The sequence below is a fragment of the Silene latifolia genome, chromosome X, assembly GCF_048544455.1.
Source record: "Silene latifolia isolate original U9 population chromosome X, ASM4854445v1, whole genome shotgun sequence".
Lineage (NCBI taxonomy): Eukaryota > Viridiplantae > Streptophyta > Magnoliopsida > Caryophyllales > Caryophyllaceae > Silene > Silene latifolia.
This window is the reverse complement of record NC_133537.1, coordinates 21,373,863-21,386,057: the sequence shown is the minus strand read 5'-3', so window position 1 is coordinate 21,386,057 and position 12,195 is coordinate 21,373,863. Positions and strand designations below refer to the sequence as shown.

The window sequence follows — 12,195 nt, the reverse complement described above, 5'->3', positions numbered from 1 at the left end:
TAAAAAAAAACTTTTAAGAACGAGTTTTGAAGAGGGACAAACCTAAGAAACGGGATTGCACTTTGGAAAAGATGACCGCTCAACATCGTGCTGATAACGTGTTATAGAATAAGAATTAGAGAAGAAATGATAGAGAGAAAACAAGCAAATAGATTGAGAAAGGGAAGAGGGTTGAATATTATTCATCTCATATGGGAAATATAGTACATAGATGGAGGTGAATTACAACTTAGTTACATATATATGTGGACTATACTGGATAGAAGCCCAATGGACATCCATACTAATTAATGTTTCATAACAAATTTGTGTTTTTTTTTTTTGTCAAGTTGGACCGGACCTTAAACCGGTCAGGCGGTAACCAAATTTACACGGACCCGAAGATTGGTCCGGTATTTATCTAGTTCAAAGTCCAAGCCAATTTTTGAAAAAACCCGTTCCATTTTCGCTAATCCTTCGTTTGAAACAAGACCTAAGATCATGGTTTTATCTATTCTTGCCACCTGCCTTACCGGTTACTCCGATTATAAATCACTCATCGTTTCATGGGGTCTGCCGTCTGCATTGTCTCGTTGATTAATCATGTGCTTAATTTGTAATTAATCATCACTAATTAATTTATTTTTTTGGTCATTGTTGTGTGATAGGAAACAGGATGATTATGAGGTGGTGAGCAAGATTGGAAGAGGGAAATATTGCCAGGTTATTGAAGGTGTTCTTTGTATGACTTATTAACTTTTGTTTTTTTTTGAAAATTTTAGTTTCATGTTTGTAAAATTAAGTGCATTTAAAGATTGTGAAAGTGTGATTTTTTGGTGTTGCTCTGTAATGTCTATGTTATTCATGTCGAATGCGAAACTTCCAAGTAATTTGACTTTAATTGCAGTATGAGTGTGATTCAGTGCTTTGATTGAAATTTGGTTGGTTAAGATGAGAGACTATTGAGCAAATTGGGTTTTTTTGGTTAGGAATATGGCTCAGTCGAAGTATGAGAGTTTCGTAGAATATGCCAAGAACAAATGTGTGTTGTTATTGATGGAAAGAAATGTTTGAATATGAAGGAGATGAGGTTTTCTGGGAATTACATGCTGCAAGTTATGGTTCATAATGGTGGAACAATATGAATCATAGTGGTCACCCCAATTAGACCTCTATTTGGTAGTGAAATGGTTGGGGATCATGAAGGATTGTTTGTCCATTCAATTCATTCTTTGTAGTTTTTCTTCAATGAATTGATTGGGGGATATTTTGTATGAGTGTGCGTGCGTGACAAGCTTGTTGTGTATCTAGTCAAAATATCCTGAAGTACACTAACTATAGGTAGTTTAGTCGAGGTCAAATTTCATAAAGAGAAAATTGTTATAGTGAATCTAGATTTCAATTGTCACAAGTTTGATTAGTCTTGAGTAACTATGCAATTAGATAAAACTAAGTAGTGGCCAGCGGAAAAGGGGAACGAGATTGGGAATGAGAGGGCAGGGGAGAGAAACAAAGGTGAAAAAATGGGAGGGGTATAATGTTGAGTAAAAGGTGTACATGATTGAGCAAATTGTTAATACTTTTTGAATATACGAATCGTTGTCTAATTAAATCTTCTCTTGCTCATGGATCTACTAGCTGAAGTACCGCTCAAACAGCAGACTTTTAATGTATAGAAAGAAGCGAATATAATAAGTAGATGTTAATTGATTACCCTGTAAATCGATATTTGATTAGGTATATATGGAGTTCTCTCTTGACCTATGACTTTGTGGCATTGGATTACGTCATTTCGACAGTAGTCGCTGAGACGCTGATGGTAGCGGGATCTGAATTTAGTTGGTAATTTAATGGGCTATATTGGACTATTGTGTTGCTGATTTCTTCATGTGTTTTGCTATGAGTCGTAGTAAGAGACCCAAAGGTAATTTGAAGGTGAGCTTAAGTGCATTACCAACCTCCAATAACACCCAATGCCAAAATCCTACTGTCGTTTTTCGGGGTGAAGAGCAAAAGGTAGTTTTTGAAACACTCAAATGCGAGACTTTAGGCCCACAAAAATAATTTTTGTGTTGGTGTGTTGAGTATGCTTGGTTTTAAATTATGAATTTCCAAAGATACGTGATTATGTGCATTGGGTTTACGTGATTATGTGCATTGGGTTTTAAAGTATGAATTTCCAAATAATTTTTTTGTCGGTCTGTTGAGTATACCTTTTTTTTTTTCCTATCCGACGTTTCCGTGTATGAATTTCTAATTTCTTTTAAGGTTTCGTGAAGGGTCATATTTTGTCTATTAGATTTCATTTCTATAATGTTAGCGAGGTCTTTGACATTTGAGCCATTTTCATCACATATAGTTGTTTTGACTATTAACTTTGTGGAGGCCATTTTCACCCTCTCGTTATGGGTTCGGAACGCCTAGAATCCTAGATACCAATGGATTAACTTAGATCTCAAATGGATTAAGATAGATAGGTGAACATCATTGGTATAAGGGTTTGTTGGTGCCGCAGGTCAAGTGCCTCTATCATTTATTTAAAACCAACTATGATACTTCAAGAAGTGTAAGTTGTCTGGGCTAAGAGGGACTCGCCTTTCCCCGACCTACCCTCTTATCTTTTACCACTTGAGGAGGGTGATCAGTTGCTTCGGTGAACATATAATCGTTGAGAGCAACTCCTCGAGCTAGGCCCGTTCTTCGACGAGTGATCCCTAAATGGCTCCTTGTCCATATTTGACCCCAACACTTTGATGGATGGTTGTCTGAGCTTGCCCAAACCTCCCTTAACTTTGACTTTCATACTTTATGGACCGACAATAGGTTTTACATGTACATACATATGTATGATGGATCATTACTTTGTGCAACAAGATTTAGTTCCAGCTATAAGTTCACATCCTTCTTGGGATAAGAGTCTTGATGGTGCTTATGGTGGATACCAGGATTCTTTTTTGGGGTATCAGGGGAGTGGCTATTGGGTGTAGGTGGCATTCCGAGGAAGAGGAGGGGGAGCTGCGGAGGTGCTAATGATGGAGACCCGTGTGGCGATGCCTTTGGTAAAAATACGGAATATACAAATATTCTTAATTTGTGACATAAAAAGGCAACAAAGGCTCAGACGAGTTTCAAAGCATCAGAAGAGAGTGGCTTTACACTAACTAAAGGAACAAAAAAATCATTCTGATATGTGTAGTTTAATCAGTATTATATACTCCCTTCTATTTCATTTGTTGTTCCCCTTTCTTTTTGGCATAAGAAAGAAGAGGATTAATTTGGACTACACAATGCACATGACCCCACATCAAATTGATTTTGGACCACAAAAAGTTGTCCACAAAAGGAAAGAGGGAACAAAAATGGAATTGGATGGAAACGGAAGGGGGATCAACAAATGAAATAGGAGGGAGTATATTATATATTGACACAATGATAGCACATCGTCGAGGGAAATACTTGAAAGCCTATATATGGAGATAGAGACGTGCACGTCTTGGAGGCTCTTAAGTAATCTCGATCAATTTATGTAGCTATCTCTAGTAAACACGGTGACCCCGCCAAATGTTCTAGAATTATCCCTAGACTCACCGGGCCCCGGTGTATACACCATAAGTACCATTGTGACCGTCATACCAAGAAGAATGTCTTTGGAACTAGACCTTGTTGCACAAAGTTATGATAGACGAGGTACCTGCAAAGGCTATAGTCAATCCACAAGTATTTAATCCATACCTAAGGATGACTTGTTCAAGCTGAAGCGTTTCTATGGCAGCCGTTAAAGTGTTAGGGTGAAATGTGCAGAAGGGAGTCATATATGGGTCACACGTCAAGGGAGGAGTTGGTGAAGAATGTCCTGGATCTCAAGCATCAATGCCCTTTTAGGAATATGGGACTCCGCTTCCACATTACTTCATTTGGACTTGTTGGTGAAGAATGTTTGTCACCCTTTTCAAGAGATTGCATGTCCTCTATGAACGTCTGGAAAAGCAGGTCCACAACGGCAAAGTTGGACGCTTGTTGTATCTCCCTTAACAAGTTCAATCGTCTATACAAGGTTTTCGTAGATTCAAGATGGTTAGCCATGAGCTCAAAGCAAGAAGACCTAGGCATAAGCAAAAATACTACGGAACAAGGAAACTAGGAAACTGAGGACGGCATGAAGGAGAAGTAGCTCCTTTAGACAAAGGATAGTGATCTAGAATTAGTTAAAAGTAATAATTAAAACTGACCCATGTTAACGGCACCAAAATTGACAGGCTAAGGCTCTAACTAAAAATATGTAGCTGAAACCTGAAAAGCTAACTAATAAGGCAGCTGGAAAAAAATTAGGAGCTGAAGGTAACTGATTATACAAAAAAATGTTTGGCAAACTAACTCAAAAGGTAACTGATTTTGATGAAATGACGTAAAAGGATGTGATAATTATTTAATAGTATAGATTTAAGGGAGTAAAAAAGGAAAATAAAACCAAATCAATTACCTGAAATCTCAAATGCTACTCTTGGTAGCATTTCATTTCAGGTAGCTTATTGAGTTAAATAAGCTATTTGCCAAACGCTTCCAAAAAAATAAGGTACCTTAAATTTTGGTCAAATAAGCTACTTTGACCAAATAAGATACCTGAAATACATTGCCAAATAGAGGAGTAAACTACACAACAAGGGACTAAACTATTGAAAAAGATAGCTTTAAGGCCCTAAACTATAAAAGTTAAGCTATAAGGAGCTCCCATCCATCCATTTGTGTTACACTTCGGTTAACTATTTCTTACTTTTTACATTTTGTTTGATAATTCTTCTCTAATCTCTTACTTCACACAATCATACTACGTTTCTACACCTATAATTTCTTACTCCATACGATCATAATAGGATACATGTGGATTTTTAGTATTTTGATGTTATTTGACTTATTTAAGGTTTTTCTTTAATTTTTAAAAAAAAAATTATTCTTCTTTCCTTTATTACACCTTTTTTTACCAACCACTTTCTTATATATTTTACTTGGTTTACTTTTAAGGTATTCCGGATCCTTAAATTCTACTTCGGCTTTCAAAATCGTTTTAATCTTTATTTTCGATTTGAATTTTAAGTTTTTATAAAAGAAATCCGGAATTCGTTTTTAAAACCTATAAGTCTTTCCTTGACTTTGTATTACGTTTCGCTCTCCCTTTGCTTTTCATTATTCCATTCATATTTTTTTTCCGCATTTTGAGGGGTGTGTTACCCATGGACGGTTCTAAAGGATGATTCATGTCAGCCGACCCCAAATCATTTTGGGATTAAGGCTCTGATGTTGTTGTTGTTGTTTACTACTTGTAATTGACAAAGCACAAAGAATATTATTCTCTCCTAAGTTGATATAGTTCTCTATTATTATAATAATTAACTAATTATACTCTTGCGAATGAAAAAAAGTCAAACTTGGGAGGGGTCAACCCATTAAATTGCCTTCAGTACCCCGAAGGAGATTGCCCCAACTCTCGGTAGGGGATACTTCTGGTCAACACCAAAAAAATAATAATTAACTAATTATGATAAAAAACTATACCTTGTACATTTTTTTTAAATAAATATTTTACACTTTTAATCCATTTCCAAATTTCTTCTAAATCTTTTACACTTTTAATCCGTGATACCGAGGTAGAGGTCGTCGTACCCGATCAAACAATTTAACTCAACTAGTAAGGGTAGTCGAGGTCGAACCACAAGGAGATCAAGTTTGAGTATTAGTTTTGTCTTAGACTATAAGTTAGCTACGTGAATCATGAAATTGATTAATATTAAACTAATTAACTAAATTAAACTAATTAAGACTACTAAACTAAATAAACAAGTAATGAAATAAATATTTAAGCAATAAGGAAAGCCTAGGGTCCGATTTATCCACTAACATGCTCATCTACCATCATAAATCCCGTTAATTAATCGTTAGGGTAATAGTCAAGGGGGAAACGCCTCTAATTCGCCTATTAACTCCCTCCCGGGCTCATAATAGGACACTAGTAGTATCGACTCAACTCCCTCCCGGGCTCATGACTCGATTTCCCCAACTCAAATATTGGTCAAGGTCATTAAGACTACGATAGATTCCCGGTCATCCCACTCCCTCTCCCAAGGGTCGATTTCAAACCGAAAATTAAAGGCACCCTCCTCAAGTTCTCCCTCCCGGGTTCAACTCGAGTTGGCAACTAGTTTAAGTGAGGTGAGCCGACTCCCAACCTAGCCAACTCCCGTTGACGGTCAAGGGTCAAAAGTCAACAACAATCCCAAATAAAACATTACAAATCAAATCCTTTAATAAACCCAAACTAATTACCCAACAACTAATCAAAATTGGAATTTAGTCATGTAAACAACACATGTTTAGGACTAATCGAACCCTAGTGAGAAAATTACTCACTAATCATTACTAAACTAACACTAAACACATTTATAATTATTCTAAACATAAAATTAAACAAAGTAAAGTGATAAAGATTGAAACTTTAACTAATCTAATGACTAAACATAAATAAATTAACACTAAACATGGTAAGAGCAATAAAGACTAAAACTTTAGTAAACTAAACTAAACTAGACCAAATTAAACAAATAATAATAACACTAAACATAACAAGAGAGTAAAGATTAAAACTTTAATTAAATTAAACATTAGATCTATGAAATCAATAAATGATAAAACAAGAACAAATAATGAAAGAGGGAAGAAATTTATACCAACAATGGAAAGGAAAGTGCATAAATGAGGTAGAATTATTCTTACAAAACCCAAAAGATCAAATCTTGACACTAATTAATCTATTCCTATACTAATTTTGAGTGTATTTATGAGGAAAAATACCCTAAAATTCACTATTCCTACTCCTACTACTTCCGTCTTTTTGCTCTCTGCCAAGAAAACTAACACTCTTCCCCCTCTAAAGAGCTGCGCCCTTTTCCCCTCCTTCTGTGTAGCTGCTCTCCTCTCTTTTCTAAAGGGCCACACCTTTTTTTTGTCTTTTGCAATTGGAGTCTCTCATCCAATCAGACGAGAATCATGTGGTCAAGCCCATTTAAGGAGCCCAAGTCTTGCTTTTCAATGAAAATAAGAGCATAGTGGAAAATTGATGGCCCTCGACTTCATTTCTTTACGTCCTTCGTTGATCCGTCTTGACCACTTGTCTTACTCGGACTTGGTACCTACAAGAGTAAAAGCCGAAAGCAATATCAAAATACTAACAAATAATATAAAATAATCTTATTTAAAACTAATCAGCTAATGTACGATATAAGACTAAAATGGGTCCATAAAGGTAACTCGAGTTATTAATTTGATCAAATAAGATATAAAATGTGGGTCAAAAACACGTAAAATATCGTGTTATCAAATCTCCCCACACTTATCTCTTACTTTACGTCCCCTCGAGTAAGCTCACTAACTATACTAAGGACCCGTAATGTAATTAACTAAGATACGACTAAACTACTAATATCCGATAAAAGGCAATTAACGGGCCTTCTCCGTCCCTTCAACTCGCAATGAAACACAATGAGGTATGTAATCCATTGCAAGGCAAGTGGGGGCTTGCGGAAAATTTTGACACATCCAACATTTAAGCACGAATCAACATATGAGATGCATCACAAAAAGTCAAACCGCTTTCCTCATCTAAGCGGTCGTTTTACTTTCAAAAACCGAACAAAGAGAATCATTAGTGGAGGATGTCGTCTCCGGGTCTTACCAAGGTGTCGACTCCCTAATTCTAGCTCAAGTAACCAACATTGACAACACGGGGTGCCTTAGAAACAAATTCTAGGCGGGAAAGAGGAAGTACTTCGCTATACTCACAAGAATGACACGACACACGCAAGATTCGACCTAATATCAAACCGTTGACCAAAAAGAGACCAAAGACCGACTCTCACGGGTTACACTAGTCACTCAAATGAAAGAACGGGGTGATTTTTGTGGCAAATATAACCAAAATCACTCTCCTAACTCGACTTGCGAAGCATGCCCGCAATCTAATATGGTACTCCATCCAATATCCGCAAGAGAAATGTAAAATGATGCACATACAAGAGAGACAACCGGGTTGTAATGGGGCTTGGGTTAGGTGAAAAGGGGTTGGTGCAAGCACCGTTTTATGACATGTGAGGCTATCGGTTAAGTAGTCGTCACATCCAACCAATCCACTAAACTCTACCCATGCAAATGAATTCTTCCACAAAATATGGCAAGATTGCCATTTCCAAAAATCATTCAATTCTTTACAAAACAAGACTCGATTTGCAAATTACAAACCCTTTATTTGAGACAAAAATATACATTCTTTTCTTTTTGCTTTTTCATTTCATTTTTCTCTTTTTCTATTTGTTTTTCTTTTCTTCATTTTTTTTTTCTTCTTGATTTTCTTTCTTGCATTTTTCACGACTTGTTCACCTCTTATTCAACAAAAGTAGCTAAAGTTGCATTTCACTCATGTGGCATTAAGATCATACACCTCAAGGTGAGTCAAAATTTCAACCCGAATATACTCCACAAAAGAACCACAATGACGAACTACTCAACCAAGGTGAGTTGTTTATGGGATGTAGTTATTTTGTTGGCAATAGAAACGATAAGGCTTAGGCTCAAAATGGGTTAACAAAAGGAAACAATTGACTCAAGGGCATAACAAAAGCTTATTTGGCTATTGTGAGGTTACTTTATTTGAACATGTCTCAATATGCACACCGACACTTCTACGATAAGGAATGAGCACCATACTTATGCGTTTTGACATGACATACCACATAAGAAGAACTACCCTCATGACCTAAACGGGGCCGGTTTGATGGACCGGCCATATGGAGGCTCTATCCTCACATTTTAGTAGCTATGTCGGTCCAAGGTCAAGTCTCGGGTCTAACACGGTCTCACAGGGTGGTCGCAACTTGGTTGTTAAGCTAGACTTCCGGGTTTTTGCAAGCAAAAACCCTAACATGTGTCATCAAGAGGTACGAGCTATCAAAAGGGAAATGACACGGGCAAAACAAATTATCATCATTGGCAACATATGCCCTCCACTTTAGACTCTCAATGCAACTATTTACAAACACGATGCAAAGTGTATGAAATGCAAACTACACATATGAACAAGCTACGTGAATGCAAGAGTGAACACATATATACAATTCTATTCTAAATGCAACCAATATCTAGTCCTAACAGCACACCAACAACACACATATCCAAAACGGTTCCCAAAGGGAACACCCACATCACATATTCCGTCCTCCTCCATGCTTATATATACAAAAAGAAAAGGGAGGATAAAGGAGAAAGGATTGGAAGAATTTTACCAAGCGTCTTCTCCGATGATTCATGTGTTGCCTATCAAAATGGTTAGGACAAATGCAATATATATAATATAAACAATGCAATATTTTTAAAATTTTTGAAATTTTTGAAATTTTAGGCATTTTTTTGAAATTCTCTCAAATTTACAAGTAAATATATACGAATATAAACAATATACACAAGATGGATATTTTCCTCCCCATACTTAAAATTTACATCGTCCTCGATGGAACGAAATGTAGGGAAGAAATAGGAAAAATAAAATACATGTTTTTGTATTTTTAAATAATAGAATTTCCTCCCCACACTTATTTATTTACTATGTTTCAAAAAGAAACAAATGTATGGAGGAAATTGAAATTAAATGCATGTTTTTGGTTTTTCAAATTTTTTCAAAGAAAAGAACATGTTTTTGGGTTTTTATAAAAAATTATCAAAAAGAAAACGAATGCATAAAAAGAAGCTTGGGTTGCCTCCCAAGAAACGCGGTTTTAAGGAAACCGCCAAACCTACAAGTGACCCCAACAACTAACCGGGATCCCACAATCTATGGGCAAGGCCACTCATTGCCTTCACTTTATCAAAAGAGTTTAAATCTTTAAGAATCTTCCATTCTTCTCCAATTTGATCATTCTCCTCGTCAAGCTCAAATTCAACAATATAAAACATTCCCTCCTTTATAGGAGGAGGATGATCAATAGGGACAATCATGGGACAATTAACAATATAGGAGATTTGGTGAGCCTCCTTGCACTCCACTTCATCTTTCCACCCTTCCATTTCAAAAACAAATTTCTCAAAAATGGAAGGAAGGAAGACATCACAATCAGCAAATTTATCAAGGAGGGGGGTTTGAACCGACTCACCCATGCAAGCATAATCAAATAAAGGAGCATCATACTCCTCATCAACATACATGATTTCAAGTAAGAGGGCATAAGAAATGAGGTCAAGGTCATCGGTGGGCATAATGAACTCATCCCCACCGCAAAAAGGTGCCTCAAATTTCTCATAGATAGGCTCATCAAGTAGATGCACCTCACAATCCCTCTCACTATCAAAGCTTACACTCTCCTCCTCAACATACATCACCTCCAACAAGGGGTCAAGAGAAATGAGGTCTATGAAATCAACGGGTTTAAGGTGTTCATCAATAACAAGAACGGGAGCATCAAATCTCTTAAAGATAGGCTCCTCAATCAAATCAACCTCAAAATCCCATTCTTCCAATAAGACTTCTTCACCAAGAGGCTCATCATCCCATTTGACCTCCAACTCTTCACCTATGATGCTCTCTTCATCAATGGGTGTGGCTAAGGTAGTGTGCACATCCTTAAAAAGGGTATAAGGCTCATCCTCAAAAAAGGGGGCCTCAACCTCAACTTGCTCAAAAGGTCTCTCCACCTCAATCTCAAGCCTCTCCTCCAAGACATCTTCACTTTCCTTAATCTCCACAACATCCTCACTAACACCCACAAACTCCTCACCAAGATCCTCAAAGTTCTCACTAAGAAGGCTATTTGATTCATTCAACCACACATCATCATCACCAAATTTTACTCTTTCCAACTCACAATCATGATTTGGTGACACTTCATTTGAAAAAGGGGGTGTAGGTTGGGATAAGGGATGTGAAGTCTCTCTTGGAATAGGGTGAGGTGGTTCACAAGAAGAATTAAAGATATGCACATCATTAACATCATTTACCATATAATCATCCATGGGGATTTGGGGAACATAAGAAGGGCATGTACCATAGTTATCTTCATAATCACCACATGGTTCACAACTTGATGAAAAAGATTGCATATTACATGTATTCATGGGAAGAGGGGAAGAATGATGAGCGGGAACATCATGCATATCATTATTAACATCATCCATCTCATTCATGTTCACAAAGGGTGTTGATGCATAAAAATGACAAGCATTAAAGTCATCTCCACCATAAGATTCATATGAAGATGTTAACTCATGCACAACATTCACATCCAAGGAGGAAGGAGCAACATGATAAGGATCATTCATTTCATTTTGGAAGGCCGTTTCTGACTCACTAGAATTATTAGCCAAATATTTAAGAATCTCCCACCTTTCATCATATGGCATAAAATTAAACATCCCATCACAATTTTCTTCAATTATACCCCTAACCTCAACAAAGACACCATTATAGATCATATGACAAAATTCCCCTATTTCAACATCACAATCATATTGATAAATGTAAGACTCAAGTCTATTCCAATAAACATGCAATGATTCATGTTGAAATTGTGGAAAGTAGAATATTGTCATCTAATCACACGTAACAAGTAACAAAAACGTAGCCTAACAAATCTAAGACACAACTAATATCAATCCGTTGATCTCCCCGGCAACGACGCCATTTTGATATGCGGGTAGAGGTCGTCGTACCCGATCAAACAATTTAACTCAACTAGTAAGGGTAGTCGAGGTCGAACCACAAGGAGATCAAGTTTGAGTATTAGTTTTGTCTTAGACTATAAGTTAGCTACGTGAATCATGAAATTGATTAATATTAAACTAATTAACTAAATTAAACTAATTAAGACTACTAAACTAAATAAACAAGTAATGAAATAAATATTTAAGCAATAAGGAAAGCCTAGGGTCCGATTTATCCACTAACATGCTCATCTACCATCATAAATCCCGTTAATTAATCGTTAGGGTAATAGTCAAGGGGAAAACGCCTCTAATTCGCCTATTAACTCCCTCCCGGGCTCATAATAGGACACTAGTAGTATCGACTCAACTCCCTCCCGGGCTCATGACTCGATTCCCCAACTCAAATATTGGTCAAGGTCATTAAGACTACGATAGATTCCCTTCATCCCACTCCCTCTCCCAAGGGTCGATTTCAAACCG

At 36.7% G+C, this 12,195-nt stretch overlaps 1 long non-coding RNA gene across 1 annotated transcript; it reads left to right on the top strand.

The window, feature by feature from the left end:
- Positions 1-238: 238 nt before the first annotated feature.
- On the top strand, positions 239-833 carry LOC141623117 (uncharacterized). Its single transcript, XR_012533206.1, has 2 exons — positions 239-550; positions 648-833. It is a non-coding gene; the product is annotated as an uncharacterized LOC141623117 (long non-coding RNA).
- The last annotated feature ends 11,362 nt before the right edge of the window (positions 834-12,195 follow it).